Source organism: Channa argus, chromosome 2 (genome assembly GCF_033026475.1).
Source record: "Channa argus isolate prfri chromosome 2, Channa argus male v1.0, whole genome shotgun sequence".
NCBI classification, from domain to species: domain Eukaryota; kingdom Metazoa; phylum Chordata; class Actinopteri; order Anabantiformes; family Channidae; genus Channa; species Channa argus.
In genome coordinates, this window is record NC_090198.1 from 12,057,223 (window position 1) to 12,065,191 (window position 7,969).

The window sequence follows — 7,969 nt, forward strand, 5'->3', positions numbered from 1 at the left end:
ACACTCCTATAATAATTCACTGAGCTAGATCATTCAACTGTAGTCTCAGTAATACTTCTTAATCCACTTGTTTTGGTTTTAAGGCTTATAACTGTATTGCTTTGGTTGACTGAATTATATGCCTTCAGGTAAACCCACTGTGCCTTTGCACCAGCAGCACACGCACAGCTGGTGAGCATAGTGGAGCATGTAGTAGCTGAAGTGCCAGATATTTCCCTCCAGGAGACGTTTCAGACTCAAAACAGCCCTAAAAAAAAAGTTTCATTAGTCATGTCATTAAAATGAAAGATTCTAAGGATGCTCTGCTGCATGTGCAAATAAACAACTGTTAGCTAAGAAAATTAAATGCAAATGCTTTTATAGCTTAATGTATTTAAAAGTAAAGCAGATTTAAGTGCTGAATTTCCATGTTGAAAATGGTTTGATGCGTTTTTCTTTTAAAAGGAAATCAGAATTTTTTATTTTTTTTTTCCTGGAAAATATTCCGGAAAATCCACTTTGTTTGCTGGAATATGCAAGAAGTCCTTAGAACATCCGCTGCTGATGAAGATCCACGTTACTCCACATATTCTGTAGTTTCTTTTCAAACCACCAGTTGGAGATGTTACTCTACATAGAGACCTAATCAGTAACATGCCCTTATTCTGAAAGTGTCTAAAGGGATACAGAAAGGTAGAAGCCATTATAGATGAGGAGCTTTAGATATTTATAATAAGGCTTATTTTACATGTGCTCATAGAAGTTGCATATAATCATGGCTGAGGGAAGATGATTACACAAATGAAAAAGTGTATGGGGCAAATTTTGATACAGTAAATTAGACTTCTTTGTGTGAAGTAGTGGAGGGTTTTTCTTCTAAGTAAATAATTCAAATTATATGAAAGGCTGTATTTGACACTTTTATGATGAATAATGCTGTCCTGGTGTTTTTTAGCTTTTTGGCTTGTGAGCAACTGTAGAAATAGCCAGAACATTTTTACTCAAAAATGTTCAACAAACCACATATTTTAACAGAGGTAGAGTGTTGTTTACATATCTCATATTGTCCTGACTTGCAGATTCCCAATGAAATCAAAATCTGCAGCATTTAACAAGAAACACTGAAAATGAACTTTTTGTGTAGCCCTAATGGTTTGTCTTCTGTCTTTGACTTGGTTAATCATCATCTCGTGACTTCTTTCGTATTCCAAGACAGGTAGGCAGATCCAAATACTTTGTCCTACTAAGAGCTCAGAAGTGTTTGTTGAATATTTGTTTTTTATTTGGATTATTTTACAGTTTGCTAAGGTTGTCTCTTTTAACTGAGCTCTATTTCATTCAGTACAGGAGTTCCCTGAAACCTTGGCCTATGTGGCCTGCACCTGTCAGGCCAGTTTGGTGATTTATCCTTGGCACAGTCAGGTAATGGATGGATAATCAGATTTTCATCTTCAGTGTCTGTCTGTATCATGTCGATTGATTTTTGTAGCTTGTTCCAAATACTGTACTTTTCCTGAAATATGTAAAAACTGCTGCTGAGGAAATTACAAAATAAAGTTATAATAGATGAGTGTGTTAGCTCAGGGCTTGAGCACACACAATCACATCAGACGTCCTTCAACACAGACGTGAGAAACGACAGCTGACAGGAAACAGTCACGACATTTTGTGTGTGTGTGGATCTGTGTGTGAAGTTCTACTCACTTAAGTCTACATGTATGTGTGAATGTGTGTGCAGACACACACACATACGCACACTCTCTCTCCCTTTACAATCCAGACCAGTGAGATCATCACCAACCATGTTAAGCATAATGTAATTTCACCTCACAATGAGGGCCATTGAATGCACAAAGAGGAAGTCATTAGTGTTACGAATGGGGGCCTGTGTGGGGTCATCATTTAGTTCATAATGCTTGAAGACATCGTTGAAGAGGTTAAAACCCTGTGAAGGCTTTTCTGATTAATTTTAGCTGTTTGAAAATGTTCAGAGCCCAAGTGGCAGCATTTTGAATCTTTTTACTTATTCGCATCATGTCCTTTTGTCTGACAGTGTTGGAAGTCTCAAGTGCACTGTTTGTTAATTGTTCTCCTCAGTTAAAGACATCACAGTTACTGAACTCTTCCTCACTAACTTAGTTTCACACTAACTTGTCTTTAAATGACAGGTACAATGTATGTAGTGCTCTGTTTGCCTGAAATAACCATAATCTCACCTATTACTGAATGCTGCTCTTTGAGCCGATCCATGTTTTATTTCGTAATATGAGTTAATATGAATTAAAATTCCGTCTTATATTTAACCATTACCACAGTGGTGCGTAGAGTGAAATGCTAATAAAAGCTAAAGCTAACATGCTGATGTTTAGCAAATATAATATTTACCATGTTGATCTTTTATATATAATGTGTTACTAGTGGTAACTATTTCTAATAAACACTAAACACATACAGATATAGATACGGGTGATGGCAATACTTTTAAATTGTAAATATAAATTGTACATATTTAAAACACATATAATTTCAGTAGACCTTTTCTCATAGAGGGTTGATTGTGGGTAAGAATCATTTATTCAGAATGTTGTGTTAAAGTCAAACTTTATAAATTGATAGGAAAAGTGGGAGGGAGTGGGCAGTGTCAGACTACCAATGTAAGACACTGTTCTATTTGCATGTGTCATCTATGAACCTGGTGAGTAAAATGGTATCACGACCAACAATCAGTAAGTAACAGCTGAACATATAAAGACATGGATTATAGGAAAGGGAGGAGATTTTCCTCAAATCGTGGGATGTTTGAGATCTTCCATAAAATGTCATGTTTAATCTTAGAACTATCTTAAGCTGTTTTTTGTCAGAGATGTGTCAAACCCCCTTCAAATCGGGGGCTGCTGTTGTACATGTACAGTGACAGATTGGCTCTCAAAATGCTGCATGAGTCATTTTTTTCTGCCCTCTGGGTTTTCAGATCGACACTTGCTTTCTCCTGCATGTACAGGGGGGCAATGTAGCATGGAGGGCCTCACCTGGAGTTAGCAGGAAGTGTCCACAGGGTCACGTAAGTGTCTCTACCAGTTGTCTCTCCCAACAGAAAATAGTGTTTGTTATTCTGTAAGCGCTGAGACCAAAGAGTCCTCCTCCTCCTCCTCCTCCTCCACCTCCTCTTCATTCAGTACCATACTTCACAATATGATTTATACTGCATGACTTGTTCATCTGTGTTTTTTCTAAAACCAAAATGTTATCCTTAATACTTTATACTGCTGATACGTATGAAAAGTATGCGATAGGCTTATTTCATCAGTGTGATAGTGATTATTATGTGCTTTAACCATGTTATTGTTTTTCCATCTTGTGCTGTATTGTCCAGTCGAGCTTCACATCTCCCCATCGTAAGTCAGCTCAACAACACTGAGGGTGAACTGCACAAGTCTCATCACACAGTGGTCACTGATAAAGCATTTTTTTAACAGTATGACTGTTTTGGTGCCACTTACCTAAACATGTAGAATATACAGTAAAATACTTTTTACTTATAAGCTGTTGTGCCACATAACACAATGAGAAGTACCAAAGATAGAAACCACATATTTTTTCTAATTATTTTCTAATTGTTTTCTTTTTATGGCCAGCAACTTTGCTATTTTGATTCACTCTCACTTATATTTTAAAACCATCCACAACCAGCACTTGTTTTGGTAGCTCTGATAATACTGTACCTCAACTGTACACAGATGGTGCAGACCAAACCATAGCTTAAAGATTTGTCATTTATGACCATTGTAAGCCATCGTAGTTGTGTGCAACTCTGGTTAATGGCTAACTTAGCTAGCAATATAAGAGACATCAGGTATTCTATATATACTCTATTTTACAGAAAAATCTGTACTTGATGTCTGTAATGCGGGTTTAAAATAACAAGAAAAAGCAGTGGCACTGTTTGCAATGTACCTGAAAGACACTTTAAATCTCTTTGTAAAAATACTAAATAGTATGAAAAAAGTGAAGTGAAGACTCTACTAAGAAAACATTTTAAGCAACACTGATGGCAAAACATACACAGTAAATAAAAAATAAGGGTCAACAGTCACTGTTGGTAAAAGTGGAGCTGATATGTTTTATTTGCTGACAGGTGTTTGACCCATAATGAAACATATGCATTAATTAGTTCAAAATATTTTTATAAAAAACATCATATTTTTATATTGTATTTATATTGTATTAATATATTTATATTGTATTAATGTTGTGGTGGATCTGTGTATATGGGCCTGTTTACTGCAATATAGTTTAATGTTTTACCTGAGCTCTAAATTATTATTACAGCTAACTTAAAGAAAACTGATAGAGTGAGATTTATTTGTACAAGATTTATTTCTAATTATCCGGAATAAGAGACAATTAAAAACATTCTCAGTATACAGTATGTAAATGCATACACACACTGGCCACTTACTTGTTCTAAAGTTTTGGCCTTCTCATTCATTTTAAATAAGGTGGCCAAAACTTTAGAACCACCTCTTCTTAAATTGGCCAGGGAACTTCTAGCTATGAGTCAGCAGCACTAACCACTAAACACCGTGGTGCTCCTTCTGTCTCATGGCCATCCACGTCCTTTCAGGGTCACCACGGCAGATCATTTGTTCGTATGTTGGCACAGTTTTTACGCCAGATGCCCTTCCTGATGCAACTCTCCCCAAACTCTACCGACCTTTGACGGGCACTGCACCGCTGGGGATGGGCTGTTGGGGGTTCAGTGTCTTGAGAACCTCAGTGAACCTCTAACCGTGCAGTGAGTAGACAGCCACTCTACCAACTGAGCCACTGCCGCCCTCCTCCTGTCCCAAGGCCAAATGTCATTAAACACCGTTTTCCACAACATCAAGTTGAATGCAATGCCTCCAGCACTCTTTCAATCGCAACATCTCTTGCAGACATAAATCTACCCCCTGCCTCTGCCAAACCATCAGACCTTTTTTTCCCAAAGTCCTTCATGCTTGCAGCTCCTCCGGAGGCCTGTCAGGGTTTATACATCAGGTAGCTACAGCGGGGATCGCTGTGCCCGTCACATGTGACAGGGGAACACGCTGAGGTAATGGACAGAGACAGACCAACACTGACTTAACTCACAACTCACTGCTCCATGTCTTTCCACCCAACAAGACAGAGAGGGGGGTAGGGGGTAAGTTATCTCCAAAATGTCTTTTTCGGAGGACAAACACAACAAGAATCTCAATTTCACTGGTGGTAGCTGGGTGATATGAGATAGACAAGCTGTCATGCTGGATGTCAGGCAATGTTTTGGGACATCAGAGGCATAAAATAAGCATTTGTATGCAGGGTGTTATTTGACTTTTGAGGAATAGGCTGAAATGTTTTAGCTCATTTGTGTGGCTGTTTTCTAAACAACAACAGCTGCCTTGTTTGCCTGCAGCATATGCCTCCTTGTCATAACCATATGGTTTTATTATATTGAACGAGACACATTCTTTTTCCACGTACAATGTCTTTTAACTGAATTTGGACTTGTAATTGTGTTTAAATTACAATTTGCACTAATTTTATTGTTCAGTGTGCTAGAAGCTACTGATAGCAAATTATAATATATATATTTATTAGAATTGTCATGTTATGGTTGTACAATAGGATCAACTAACAGATGAAGCTCCTGGATTGACGCAAATGCAATAAATTCACAAGATGAACGTGTATACTGGCTTTCAATCTTGAGATCTGCAAAATGTTGCACTGACCAGCCAACTCACAAAGGAATGGCAGTAAAGTAATATCAATACTCATCCTCTGGGCTTTTTCACTTGTATTAGCCTTAAATTGTGATCAGTTGATTGACTGCAATTTATGAATGTGTGTAATTCATAGTGTGATGGTTATATAACAAAAAGATTACGTGGGACAGATTGAGTCATATGACTGTAATTATGCCAAAAAGGGTTGTGCTGTTAATGAAAGCTTGCTCTGCAGGCACCAATGCTGCCTCTTAAAAATCCCTAATTTCATCCAAACAGTGTACTTTCTTTTAGATCAATCTTTGTTATGGCCACAGAATGGACTCATAGCATTATGTTTGCAGTTGAATTTAGGGTCAGGACCAAATAAGTATTAGACTTTTCAAGGAGCTCCACATCATCTCCACAAATCTGAGGTTGCTGCAGCCTTCCTGCATTTGGCAAAAACACAAGATGTGATAAATCCCTCTGATGTGTTATGGTTTACCCACTGTGACTGGCTTACTCACCCTCTGAGAGGCGGGGAATTGTGCTGCATTATTTAAAAATCACCCTCCCATGCTCAGACTCTACACCTCAGCAGGTCCCTTTTCTCTGAAGCAGATAAGAAAACTGTAGGTCTGTAAAGAGAGGAGGGGAACATTCCTCGGAAATAAAAATGTGGATGTCAGGACCACCCATGGAGAAGGTGGTGAACACAGGTTTCACTCATTTCCATCACTGTTCCCGATTGTGCTGAACAGACTCCAGCTCCCTGGTGTCTTCAACATATTCTGCCAGATGGTGCTCTTTTATAACAGAGGTGTACTGTTCACAGTTCTTCAGCATGAGAACTACCGTGCTTCTCTGCCATTACATCGAACTGTGTCGGCTGTACTCCTAAAACCCTTCAAACAAAAGATGAGTGTTAAAATATGATGTATTTTTAAGACCCTATATTATTCACAAAACAAAGAGAGAAAAAGAGGAACGTGACACTGTTTTTCTCCACACAATATCACAAATGTTTTGTTCTTGTTTTCAGCAGCTTTGGGCCATGTGTACATGTAACATATAAATAATTACTGTAACTTTTCTTTGCCATAATTTTCACCTTTGTTTGTCCAGTAAATCTAGAATAGATTTGTACCTTTATAAAACCAACAGCATCAGATTCAATGCTGTTTTTGACTCTGTGTTTTCTTAGTGGATTGTAAGTGTAGTGTAAGAATGTACCTTTGAACTTTAATTTCAGTAAAGAATATGCTTCTACTGGTAGTAGAAGCATATTCTTATTCTTATACCAGTATTTTTAATTACTGGTAGTAATTAAATATGTGACGTTGTGTGACATAAAATTGAATTGCAAGCCTAAACCTTAAATGATGACTTGTCCAACATGATAATTTACCCTGATTATAGAGGAAAACAAAGCACTTGAGTGAAGGAGTATACAGTAGGGTGTGGTAAACGGGTGAACAGGACAGGGAACTTGGACACTTGACTGAAATGTACCTGAGAAACAACTGAGCATCAGTCTTTAGTTGCATTTTACACACTCACATTGTCGTAAACTCTGTGTGTTCTGGTGACAACAGGTGGGCTGTTTTGTTTTTTTGTTTTTTATTTCCATGAGCCTTGGTTGATTGATTTTTATTTGTCCCATCTGGGAAACTTCTTGATGTGCCTCATGAAATCAGGACTGTTTGTAGCCTGGTTTCTTTGTGTGATTGTGAATTCTTTTGAGTTTAACATAATGTGTCAGTTTTGGGTTTTCAGTAGTGACAATAACAGGGACATATATATTTATTTGGTTAAGAGTTTGGCTGTTTTAGTTTTTTATTTATTTATTGTTTTTATGTATTTGATTGCTATTTACTGGCTTTCTAAATGATTGTGGATGGAAGTGCTGCATAAGAATCCAGGAATCCAAATAAACTAAACTATGTGTGGAGCAGCTTCATGAAAGCACATAATGATCAAGTAGGAGTAGGTCACCTTGCCCAGAGCTGTGGCTGCTCTGGCCCATCAGCTACAACTGCAGCAGTCAATTAATGTGAACCCAGCGTCAGTGAAAACACATGGCTACACGAGTGGAGAGAGGACTCGATGTGTCATCCTTTTTATCTCATTTTATATTCTTTAGTTGTTTCATGCACCATGTGAGTGATGTTCTCCTACATTTTGCTGCTTCAGATTTGCATACTTTTCCGAGTAGAGTACAAATTTTGGATCAGGAGATGATAAGGGCACACAATTTT